Source organism: Hordeum vulgare, chromosome 7H, assembly GCF_904849725.1.
Source record: "Hordeum vulgare subsp. vulgare chromosome 7H, MorexV3_pseudomolecules_assembly, whole genome shotgun sequence".
NCBI classification, from domain to species: domain Eukaryota; kingdom Viridiplantae; phylum Streptophyta; class Magnoliopsida; order Poales; family Poaceae; genus Hordeum; species Hordeum vulgare.
The window spans coordinates 440,066,959-440,076,207 of record NC_058524.1 but is presented as its reverse complement, the minus strand read 5'-3'; the positions used below and the strand labels follow the sequence as shown (position 1 = coordinate 440,076,207).

At 49.9% G+C, this 9,249-nt stretch overlaps 1 pseudogene; it reads left to right on the top strand.

The window, feature by feature from the left end:
• Positions 1-4,830: 4,830 nt before the first annotated feature.
• Positions 4,831-8,062, top strand: LOC123409050 (annotated as a pseudogene).
• Positions 8,063-9,249: the final 1,187 nt, after the last annotated feature.

Below are 9,249 nucleotides of genomic sequence, written 5' to 3'. Positions count from 1 at the left end.
ATGCTGGGAAACCCCTGGATAAGGACGACGACATCTCCCGCATCCTCCAAGGGCTTATGTATGAGTTCGAGTACAATGGTTTCGTCAGCGCCATCTCCACTCGAACCATCACCGACCAACCCATCGGTTTGGAGAGCTTTTCTCCATGCTACTCGCTGCTGAGGCGCAGTTCGCCGCCCAAACTGCAGCCTACACTGCCAACCTTGCTGCAAAGGGCGGCGCCACGGCGTTCGCTCCGGGGGGCGGCAACAACGGCGGCAGCTATCGTGGCTACAACAAAAACACGGGTGTCCACTTCCCCGACAACCCTACTTGAAAAACTATGATAGTGATCGCCAGGGTGGTGATCGCGGCGGTGACCGTGGTGATCAGCAGTGCGAACGTTGCCAAATCTGCAAGGAGAGCGAGCATGGTGTGTGGCACTGCAAGAAGCGCTATGAACGTGGCTACAACAATAACGTGCACAGCCTTTCTGGTGGTGGTGGCAGCGAGGACGACGGTGGTAACTATCTGCCAATGGTGCTCACTCCTATGGGGTTGACACTAACTCCTATCTCGACACCGGTGCAACAGATCACCTGACCGGGGAACTCAAGAAGCTTGTTGTCCATGATCGTTATACTCGCACAGAACAAATCCACACCGCAAGTGGTCAAGGTATGAGCATTGCACATGTTAGTCATTCAGTTTTATCTGCCCCTCATGGCTCACTTTATCTTAGAATCATTCTTCATGCACCACAAGCCGACAAAAGATTACTTTCTACTTATCCTCTTATCAATGATAATCATGGATTTCTTGAAGTTTACCCCGAAATTATTTTTTCTAAGAATCGGGCCACTCGGAGAACCATTCTTGAAAGCAAGGGTAAGGGTCATCTATTTCCCGTGTCTGGCCACCATGATGCTTCTCATTGTCAAACTCTTGGTGCGGTCAAACCATCTACTTCTAGGTGGCATAAGCATCTAGGGAATCTTGCTTTACCCGTGGTCCATAAAATTCTTCGTGATTTTTGTCTTCTAGTTTCTGATAAGCAAGACCATTTATTGGTTTGTGATGCATGTCAGTGTTGGGAAACGTCATATGGGAAACAAAAATTTTCCTACACGCACATAAGATCTATCCATGGTGATGACCATCTATGAGAGGGGAGAGTAATCTATAGACCCTTGTATGTTGCTAAGCGGAAGCGTATATAACGCAGTTGATTTAGTGGAACATCTTCACGATCCAAATGCAGCCCGTTCCATGATCTCATCACGATCCATCCTGCAATCCCATCACGATCCGTCCCGATCTAGTGCCGAACGGACGACACCTCCGTGTTCAGCACACGTACAGCGTGATGACGATCTTTGTCTTATTGATCCAGCAAGAGGGGCGGAGAGTTAAATGAGTTCTCCAGCATGTCGGCATGGTGGTGGTGGTGAAAAATCTAGGAGGTCTTCGCCAAGCTTCTGTAGAACTAATCTAGAGAACTAAACGATCTACAAGGAGAGAGGGTTGCGCCTTTGCTTGAGCTGCCAAAAAGCCTCTATACCCTCTAGTATAATTGGAGGGAGGGAGAGGAGGAGGCAGCCCAAAAACCCTAATAGGGTTCGGCTGAAGCGGAGACGAGGTGGAGGAGTCCACCTCTAATCCTACTCCTAGTAGGATTCCACCTTTTCCCCTTATTTGTTCCTTGGTCGAAATAGGCCCTATTGGGCTGGCCGCGGCAGCCCACTAAGGGCTGGTGCACCAACTTTAGGCCCATTAGGTTCTCTCCGCGGTGGGTGGCCCCTCTCGGGTAAAACCCCGGAACCCATTCGTCACTCCCGGTACATTACATGTAATGGTCGAAAACTTTCCGGAAGCCAAATGCAACTTTCCTATATATCAATCTTTACCCCTGGACTGTTCCGTAGCTCCTCGTGACGTCTAGGATCTCATCCAGGACTTCGAACAACTTTTGTTCACCAACATCCATAACTTAACTATACCGAAACATCACTGAACCTTAAGTGTGCAGATCCTGCGGGTTTGAGAACTATGTAGACATGACCTGATACACTCTCCATTCAATAAACAATAGCGGGACATGGATTCCCATATTGGCTCCTACATATTCTATGTAGATCTTTATCGATTGTACCTCTATGTCAAGGATTGAGTTAACCCCGTATGTTGTTCCCTTTGTCCTTCGGTATGTTACTTGCCCGAGATTCGACAGTCGGTATCTCTATACCTAGTTCAATCTCGTTATCGGTAAGTCTCTTTATTCGTTCCATAATACAAGATCCGTGACTAAATCCTTAGTCACATTGCTTGCAAGGCTTATTGTGATGTTGTATTACCGAGTGGGTCCCGAGATACCTCTCCGTGACACGGAGACAAATCCCAGTCTTGATCCATGCAAACCCAACATACACCTTTGGAGATACCTATAGAGCACCTTTATAGTCACCCATTTATGTTGCGACTTTTGATACACACAAGGTATTCCTCCGGTGTCCGGGAGTTGCATGATCTCATGGTCATAGGAACAGTTACATTGACATGCAGAAAACAGTAGCAATAAACTGACACGATCATATGCTACATTCATAGTTTGGGTCTTGTCCGTCACATAATTCTCCTAAAGATGTGATCCCATTATCAAGTGACAACATTTGTCTATGGCCAGGAAACCTTGACCATCTTTGATAAACGAGCTAGTCAGCTAGAGGCCCACTAGGGACAGTGTGTTGTCTATGTATCCACACATGTATATGAGTTTGCAATCGATACGATTCTTGCATGGATAATAAACGATTATCATGATAAAGGAAATATAATAATAATGATCAATTTATTATTGCCTCTAGGGCATATTTCCAACAGTAAGATGGCCAAGAGCCATCAAATCCCTTATTTGCGATCTACAAGTGATTGAAAAGCTCCTTTAGAGCTTACTTTTTCCGATGTGTGGGGTCCTGGACCCGTTTCTATAGGTAGATAAAAATATTATGTGACTTTCATTGATGATTTTAGGAAGTCAGTTGGATTTATTTGCTTGAAATAAGTGTGATGTGTTTGAGAAATTTTATATCTTTCAACAACATGTTGAATAACTCTTTGATCGCGAAATTCCCTCTATGCAAACGGATTGGGGGGTGAATAGCAAAAACTAAATTCCTTTTTCAGTGTATTGACATCACTCATCATATATCATGTCCTCATCCTCATCAACATAATGGCTCTGCTGAAAGGAAACACCTGGCATATTGTCGAACTTGGCTTATCCCTCCTTGCTCATGCATTTATGCCGCTCAAGTTTTGGGATGAAGCTTTCCTCACCGCTATTTATCTTATCAATCGCATTCCTAGTCTGGTCATGAAAAACCAAACACCTCTCGAACGCCTTTTTGGTAATAAACCCAACTAGACGTTTCTTCACATCTTTGGTTGTGTCGTATGGCCTAACTTGTGTCCCTTCAACAAACATAAGCTCGAATTCCACTCCAAACAGTGTGTTTTCGGGGGTATACTACCATGCACAAAGGCTATAAGTGCCTCGATGTTGCATCTGGTCGGGGGTACATCTCACACAATGTGATTTTTTATGAACAAGTTTGTCCTTTCGCCAAGCGTCACCCTAATGTTGGTGCCCAACTTTGTAAAGAGCTTGTTCTCTTGCCAACTCACCTTCTCCCATCTCCAACTTTCCTGTGTGAGGGGCCATCTAATACTGATGATCACATGTCATTGTATGAAGATAATAACCTTGTCCTATTGTTCTTGCTCATCCTTCTTCGCTTTGGGGACGGATTAATTTTCTGATGTAAGTGTGTAGGATCATGCTGAAAATATAGACAAAAATTCGCTTCATGAGTTTATGTCTGCGGGAACCACTCTGGATCATGGAGCCATAGAACTTCCTGACTCCCATCCCGCGGCTGATTCGAGTGGGATTCCCTTAGGATCTAGCGCGTAATGCAGGCAAGCTGCTTACGGATCCCTCAGGATCTAGCGTGTCAGGTGGGCCAGCTGCAGGACAAGCACCGACCGATGTCTCGCCGGTGGGGCGGACTGCAACAGGAATAGGTGGGTCCCCTATGAGTCATGTTGGGCGGTCCTTTATAGTGCCTGGCCTCATGAACCTTCCGTCATGGGCAAAATTGACCAAAATGACCCCTGGAGGGAAAGAACTCACAGAGTGAACCCTTTGGGGAAAGATTTCACGCGTCTGACCCTTTTGTGTGGCACCCGACACCTAGGCGCCACACTACACTGTGTGACGCCTAAGCGTTCGGTGCCACACGCCCGGCCATGCTGGACAGGCTGGCCCCACCCCCACATAGCGCGACACCTAAGCCTCAGGCGTTGCACACTCTGCAGTATGGCGCCAAGCGCTTAGGCGCCACACTGTGACTTAGTCTCGCATCGCATCACAACTGTGGCTGGCCATGCCATGCCACACCATGCTCGCTCGCTTTTCCTGTGTTTGCTGCCTCTATTGGCCGCCTATGGAGGCAGCTCCAGTCCTCTAGCTAGTTGTTACACAGGTGTGGTGCATATGAGAGTAATGGATTCCTCAACTAAAACCTTATTAATGCCGCCATGAATAAAGCAGCTAATAAACCACCAGTCGTTTCTCTCTCATTCTCGTTTCCTTTGCCTGAAAATTATCACTGCCGCTACTCCTTGTACTTTCTGAAGACTACATCTTTGACTTGCAAGAAGCTAATTTGATATTTATTTTTTCCTTCATGTATGGATGGATGGACGGTCGGATAGATGGATGGATGGATGAAGAGTGCATTATGACGTGTGAGGAGTTGGGATGGGCGATGGCCTATGGTGCAGGTGCAGATGGAGAGGAAGGAGAGACAACGGTGGCGGCGTGAGGAAGACGCCATCCTCTGCTCCTACGTCCGGCAGTATGGCCCCCGTGAGTGGAACCTGTTGGCGCAGCGGATGAACGCGCCCCTCGACCGCGACGCCAAGTCCTGCCTCGAGCGCTGGAAGAACTACCTCCGCCCCGGCATCAAGAAAGGGTCCCTCACCGACGACGAACAACGGCTCGTCATCTGCCTCCAGGCCAAGCACGACAACAAGTGGAAGAAGATCGCCGCCGAGGTGCCTGGCCGGACGGCCAAGCGGCTTGGCAATTGGTGGGAGGTGTTCAAGGAGAAGCAGCAGCGGGAGATCAGGGACAGCCGGAGGCCGCCGCCCGAGCCCAGCCCCGACGAGAGGGGAAGGTACGAGTGGCTGCTCGAGAACTTCGCCGAGAAGCTTGTCAAGGAGAGGCAGCAGGTCGGGGCGGCGCCGCTGCACCACCACCTCATGGCAGTTTCCATGCTCCCGCCCTAGATATCGTCCACCGCCACCAATGGCGCGCCCGTCTCTAATGCGCTGCCGTCGCCGTCCGTCACACTCAGCCTCGCCTCTGTCGTTGCCGCGCCCCCGGTCGGCGCGCCATGGATGTAGCAGCAGCAGCAGGTGGCGGAGGACAGCGCCGGGTTCGGGATCGCCAAGCAGCCGCCGCCGCCGAGCATGGTGGTGGATGCTCCTCAGGCAGTGCTGGCGGAGCTGTCCGAGTGCTGCAGGGAGCGGGACGAGGGGCACCGCGCCTGGGCCGCGGACCGGAAAGAAGCATCATGGAGGCTGAAGCGTGTGGAGCTGCAGCTGGAGTCGGAGCGCGTGTGCCGACCTTGTATTCCGCCGACAGGGAGAGGACGGAGGTGGTGTTGTGCGAGCTGCTCATCGGGCTCAACTACATCTGCCCCTACGAGCAGCAGCAGAGCGCGTGCACGGCGTGGGAGCCGAGGCAGAGCGGGCCGAGCAGCGCGCGGCCTCGGCGGCTGAGAGCGAGCGGTGGAGGCTGGCGGCACGCGACATGGCGTTGGCCAGCTCGAAGGACAAGATTGTATAAGTCACAGTGTGGCGCCTAAGCGCTCGGCGCCACACTGCAGAGTGTGCAACGCCTGAGGCTTAGGCGTCGCACTGTGTGGTGGTGGGGCCGGCCTGTCTAGCGTGGTCGGGCATGTGGCGTCGAACGCTTAGGCGTCACACAGTGTAGAAACGATCAAGTTGCACATGAGTTTACTAAACTGCTCGCATTTGGCAATTAGAGTCATTTAGAAACAATCTCAACTTAGATAGTTGTGATTGAGGGGGAATGTGAAACATTGTATTGTGTGCGTGTCTATATCTATTGTAATAACCCGAGTTAGGTAGGGTTTATCTTCTAGTATCTACCTAATTTGGAGATCAAGCCTAATCTAACCAACCTATATCTATTTTGGGGCCTAGAGCGCATATAAACATGCATGCGTCCCTGCCGATAGAGCATACTCTTAACCCATAATCGGTAGCTGTCACCATGTGTGAGTCTTTGCTTGGTACTTGTTTAGGCATTTGAGAGAGAGATGGAAGGAGAAGGGATACCTTCTCCTTGGCTCGATGAGCCCGACAAGGCAGCCTTGGAGGAGGACGATGGTGACGGTGGTGAGTGGGAAATGGCGGTACTGCTTCCCGTAACAACTGTGCTGACCTAGATCGATAAGGTTTGTCGGTGGGGTGTATGGCTCGTGATGAACCTCGTGTTGCATGCTGCAGGCCCCCACCTCTTTATATAGCACACGTGACACAGGCCCGTCAACCATAGTGGGTTGGGCGCCCCCGATGAGGGTGCGTATCTAAGGGCCCGGTGGGCCATTGGGCCCACTCGGGAGGAGATTATCCGAACATTCTCCCCCTTGATCTCAACTTTACTTTTAACTTAATTGTTTCATCACAGATCAATACATAGAACATGTTTCATCGTCACAACTGAATTTTCGATAGAATCAGACAACTACAACATACCTCTTTGTTTTGAAACAAATTTTGTTCCTTTTGGGCCTCTCATGATCCATGAATCATAGGCTTTCCCTTAAACCCATGTCGGCTAAGTGTTCCTTGAACACAAGGGGTGGTAAGCCTTTCGTAAGCATACCCGCAAAGATATCCTTCGTCCTTATATGCTCGAGTCTTTTAGTGTGATCCTGGATCTTATCTTTCACAACATAATACTTTATCTCTATTGGTTTCGCAGCATTACTCGACTTGTTGCTATGAGCATAGAATACTGTGGGCTAGTTGTCACAATATATCTTTAGTGGTTTATCAATACAATCTTCCACTTTCAAGTCGGGTATAAATTTCTTTAACCATATCACCTCCCCGTGGCCTCAAAACATGCTATAAATTCGGTATACATCATGGGTGGATGATGCAACTATTGACGGTTTGGAGCTTCTCCATGAAATAGTCCCTCCAACGAGAGTGAACACGTATCCTGACATGGATTTTCTATCATCTTTGTCTCCCGCAAAATCTGCGTCTGAATACCCTCCTATCTATAGGGAATCAGATCTTGTGTATGTTATCATGAGGTTCTTTGTGCCTTGCGCATAACGCAATGCTTTCTTTACCATCTTCTAGTGCTATGTGGCTGGATCCTCTTGATATCTACCGAGTACCCTGGTGACAAAATCTAACTCAGGGGCGAGTGCACACTTGTGCATAGAGTAAACTTCCAATAGCCGAAGCATATGGTATTGCTTTCATTTGATCAATCTCCTACTGGTTCTTAGGACATTGGAATTTCCCAAAATAGTCGCCCTTGACTATAGGACCAGATGTGGCATTATTCAAATGCATATTATACTTTTTAAGAACCTTTTCTAAATATGCCTTCTATGTCAGGTTGCACTCGGGCCGGGACGCGACTGTCCGCCGAACACCGAAGCGGGAGCCTGCATTTTTAGTGGCCACCGCGAGCAGCCCGCCTCATGCCACATCCCTTTTGGCACACAACGCGGCAGCCCGCGTAAGCCCGTCAAAGACCCGTCATATAGTCGACGCATGCGATGTTGTTGTTGCTCGTCGAGAACATCAGGAGCGGGGCCAGAAGGCGACGAGATCAACAGCGGCGAGGGCGTCGTGCTGCCGCCGCAGACGCGTGCATCAGCGCCTCTGGGCAGAAGGCGAGGCGTATCATCTCCTTCTTGCTGTTGTCCTGTATGAGCTGCTCAGCAGCGAGGTGCTGCACGACTAGCTTGTGTAGGAACCAGGTGGCCCACCAGAGGTAGCGTCGGAGGCCGCCTCTGGCGCGGTGGACATCGGGGTTCCCCCGATACAGGTAGAGGTCGATGCAGTTGTTGCAGTCCTGGGCGAGCAGCCGCACCTAGTTCATCCAGGTGTGCACCTGCTCGTCGTGCTCGCCGCCGGGGGGCACCCACCTGGCCAGGTGTGCCAGGACGCTCTTCATGATCTCCATCTCCTCCTTGATAAACTGCACGTCGTCTCGGACGCCACCTACTAGCAGCGCCTCATTGCGGATGACGGACAGCAGTGAGCTCACGGCACCCGCTGCGAGCTCTGACATGGCTCCCTCTCCTTCCGCCGCCGGCCAGGTGAACGGCTGTGCACTGTCCTTTACATTGGCTGGTTGCGCTTGCTGCCTCAAAAGTCCACGGACCAAGGTGGTCGAGGTACCAGATGCGGTAAATCCTGTCGGCAGATAGAGAGAGAAGCCACACCCCGCCCTTGTCTTGTTCCCGCGTGCAGCACGATGCTGCACCGGCCACCCTCGTCCCTAGGCCGCGACACGCATCCTGCACCGTCATCGGAGAGCCCAGTCACTCCATCCACTATACGACATATGCGGGATACACGGGACTCCCGGCGGCTGAAGCGGTCATGCCGTGTGATCCCGCTTGAGATGATGCGGTCAACCCAACGACACCTGCTAGGCTTTTTTCGCGGGACGGCGTTGCGGCTTAGTGGGCAGTCCCGCTCGCCCTACACCCCTACGTCTATGATAGTCCTAAAACTCCATTTTTCCTATCTTGGTGAATTTCGATGCCTAAAACATATGATGCTTCACCAAGATCTTTCATATAAAAATTTGAGGATAAGAACTTCTTTGTTTCTTGTAGGAGACTAACATCACTCCTAGCAAGCAAGATATCATCTACATACAAGATTAGGAAAATATATTTCCCGTTTTTGAACTTTGCATAAATGCAGTTATCCTCAACATTCTCTTTAAATCCAAATCTTTTAATTGTGTCATTAAACATTAGATACCACTGTCTAGAGGCTTTCCTTAATCTATAAATGGATTTCTTCAGGCGACTTTCCTTATCTTCCTTGCCTTCCATGATAAAACCCTTGGGTTGTTTCATGTAAACATTTTCTTTTAAGGCCCCATTTAGACATGTTGTCTTTATATCAATTTGA